This window comes from Limanda limanda, chromosome 19, assembly GCF_963576545.1.
Source record: "Limanda limanda chromosome 19, fLimLim1.1, whole genome shotgun sequence".
NCBI classification, from domain to species: Eukaryota; Metazoa; Chordata; class Actinopteri; order Pleuronectiformes; family Pleuronectidae; genus Limanda; species Limanda limanda.
The window spans coordinates 14,463,798-14,467,816 of NC_083654.1; positions in this window are offsets into that span (position 1 = coordinate 14,463,798).

Consider the following 4,019-nt stretch of genomic DNA (forward strand, 5'->3'; position numbering starts at 1 on the left):
CATTCAAATGTATCTTCTACTTCAACTATTAGTCGATTTCTCGATTTATTGGGGTATAAGCTGGAATTTAATCCGCTTTCTAATGATTTAATTAAGTAAAAAATAATGAAGTTCTCTGGTTTCAGCCAAATTTGTTCATTTTGTCTGTTTTGACTGAATATCTTTGGGCTGTTAGTCAAATAACACCAGACATGTGAAGATGGCCTCTGGGAAACTGGGATGGACATTTCCCATTAATTTCCTACATAAGACTGAGGGGTGAATCGATTAATAGAAAATAGCTGACAGATATTAATCAATAATAAATATGTTTTGCACTTTTAGTATGATGTGATGCTTTTGACGTGTCATGCTTATGCAAATGCCTCCATACACAATGGTGACGTTACTCTGACATTTCAAATCCCACTTTTGGTTTTCATCAGGTTGCATTTACAAGCTCACAGGACCTTTCAGACCCATTTCACTTTCTCCTTTCGCAGGAGTCAATGAAAAATACAGTACATCAAAAACCCAAATTAATAAAAAAGTTAAAACCACATCCAACAAAATTTCCATAAGAAAGACTTTGCTCAGCCATCAACACTAACTCCAACTAATCTGCAATTATTTCCTCCTGCCTGTTAAAGAGCTCATCCCTGCTTATCTAATAAAAAACATTCATTCTCAGTTCGGAGACTTGCTCAGAGATGGATTGGCAATATCACCGCAGTAATAAATGTTAATCCACAACTTTACGTCGCTCTGACACAGCTCATAAACACCATCAGAAACATAAACAGCGGTGCGGGAGGATGACTGAAGCCTCAGCCTCTGCTGCACGCTGAACCTTTGACAGAGACCGAGGGAGGGAGAGGAGAGCATATGGTGCCACACTGCCATAAACAGGGGTTTTATGAAAATGTCTTGAATGTTTATTGAATTTAACAGTACCTAAGGCGCTAACGACGCATTTCATTTTGCCAAAGCTGGCTTATAAATCTCTCAGAGCAAAACCACAGCTTGGTTATCAATGTTTGAGCTGCAAACACAATATTTTTCTCACGGCATCACATTAAAAAAACTTTACTGAACACTTACATATTGTTCATCACAGGTCATTCTTGCTCATGTGTGGGCTGAAGGCTGCAGTTATAAATAATGATTTCAATAAGCCGTTGACATGCAAAGACGTCATCTGGGCTCTGAGATGTCAAATTTCTATTATTTGTCACACATCAACCAAGTGACTGAAAAGAATAATCGACAACTTAATAGAGATTAATTGATCATTCATTCAACAGAAGTTGCGTTAATTATACCTCTTATGTAAAGATGCAGCTAATACAGAGGGTTACACCTGAAGAGTCGCATTTATTGGGTTTTCTACGGGATCATTTGACAAACAATACATTTTATTGTACAGATTTTACTGTTCAAGTTGACAGTAAATGACCTATCGAGTAATTTTGCAACACAGTGATTTGAAAATATGGTTTTGCCTGTTTGAATCTCACAGACTCATATTACCCACCACAAGCTGTTTTAAAAACAACCCAACAAAAGCTATGTTATTGCTATTTTAAAACCTCCTTTTTTTTTATACATTCTTAATTATTCATTTCTTCATATGCTTTGTGCAGTACATAAAATTGTTGACGGTAATCACAGGGGCAATGGCCATTAAGCCCTAATGTGGCTAATGTTTGCCTAATCAAAGTTTTATGGACGGCAATAACTTTGAAATAACATTTTTTAATTATCCTTTAATTTGAGTCTCGATATTGGTGCGATCTCTCATTTGAAGAAAGACCAAAACAATAACGGTCCCCTGGGGGATCGTTATTGTTTTACACATTAAAGGTAAGAATGCAGGGCAAAGTACAAGACCAGTTTCTTTTTTCTTCCTTTATTATGAACATACTTTTGCACTCAAAGGGAAATTTGTCTGTAGCACTATTAACATCAGTAATTGATTAAAAAAAAGATTTAGTCATTACACAGATGATTTTTTTTTTAGGTTGCATGCTGTATTCTATATCATTATAACCTCAGTGTTGATTTTCATAACACTGGGACTGTGGAGGAAATGAATCACATTGAAGTTTAATTGTTCAGCACATTTGTAATTTGATTTATTCCCTTTTACATTCTCATACTATTTAGTTAAAAATGGTGGAATTGAAAGGAAAATACTATGAATTCTTGCATTTGACAACAGAAAATGTCAAACACCTTGAAATGTGAAGGATGGAAAAACTGCCGCTTCACTTCATGTGACATGATGAATTTCAGGAAAGTCTTCATCTTGTTATTGTTCCCAAATTACCTTTTCTCTGCACTTTCCTGTTGGAGCATACAGTATTTGCCCGCCTCATGGCGCCCACCACCCAAGCACAGACGTTTGAGCGAGTCTATTAGTTCAAAAGGATTATTATTCTAATGTGAAAATGGAACTAATGGTGTGCCAGATGCTTTTTGCACAATTATCTGAGAAAACAAGTCTCAAGTCAAGTCATGTGTTATTATTTGGTCATTTTTCAGAGACCCTTCAAAATTGCCCAATTATGTTCTATTAAGGCAAGGCCAACCCTGTCAATCAATGCAGCAGCATTTGCCCCAGCCTTCAAAGACGGTCCACTCGAGATTTAATGACTCTCAGAAGTTTTCACTGCGGCAAAGTGATAATGTTGCTCAGCTTAATAAAGTTTGTTTTTCTCCAGCTCAAATTATATAAATGCTAACTAACAGCAAATCCGTTTTTTCGGAAAGGGGACAAAAACGGAGACGTTTTTTTAAAATGCCAGGAAAATGTGATTTAATGAAACATAACTAGTCACTGCCTTGATTTTGGGAACATGAAATGTATTGCATGATAAATACTAAAAACAAAAACTGTGGAACAGGGAACTAGCCAACATGGTTTCACCTCGTATTCCTGTGTCACCAAAATCACCTTATCTCAATCCTGTGCAGGAGCTGAGCTGTAAGCTTATTTAAAAACTTTCCTCTTAGGTTATATATGGGCTCTGTTAAGTCTTAAAGGGTCTCAGAATGAAACAAACACAGAGGAGCATTTACTAATAACAAATGAAATAGTAATCATTCTGTCGGGGTTTGAGTCTCTAGCAGTTTCCTTGTTCTGTGGTATTTTCCATCCTGAGGACACATCAGTGGATTCTTCTTTCGTAACAGGACCTCCCCAGAAATGGCAGGCTTCCCACCAAATGTTCATAATTAAGCCATAAAGAGGCAGTCTGACAAATATATGTATTCCAAGTGTCCAGCTGATGTTCCTCCAAAAATATAGCAAATTTGAAATGATGGGGTGCGACCTCTCTTCTGAAATATTTTATATACATGTTTTTTCACGTGCTAAGACTATAAAACTACAGGATGTAGAATTAAGCTATACATGTATTTTGGGATTGTACAGCATTTTTTGATGTCTCACCACTTCCTATGACAGGTCCGTTGTAGCCGAAAGTCATATCGTCCCCCTGCCGCTCTCAGTTTGCCAAAACCTGTGCTAGGTCAGCACCAAAGACGAGCACAGCTTCTGGGACTTTCTGGCAACCCGGGTGTCACATTCGAGCAAAACATCTGGTGTTTTACCGGCCTCGCCAAACCCATTCTGTCGCAACGAATTAGGGAAATGGGGAAACGGTGTTCCGCACAAATCTGATGACAGAGTGCAAGCTTACATTCACACTATTTTCTAAACTAAAGTTATGACAATGGAACTGTCTAACACGCACTTGAGATATTCTACTTTAATATTTTTTTCCAATTCGTATTCTTCTAAAAACACCAGGTGAATGTTAGGGAGGTTGGGAAACAATAAATAAAATCTTTGTGACGTGGCCCAGAGCTGCAATCCATCTCCACCATCTCCCTGCATCCCTTCCTCTCTGTTTCTCTCTGTTTTCATATCTCACTGTCCAACCCTCTTCGTCCTACATCTCCCTCCTCTCTGTCTAACTCTATCTTGCTTGAGAGCTAGCATATGTCTCCAATCATTTCCTCCCAGCCCCCACCCC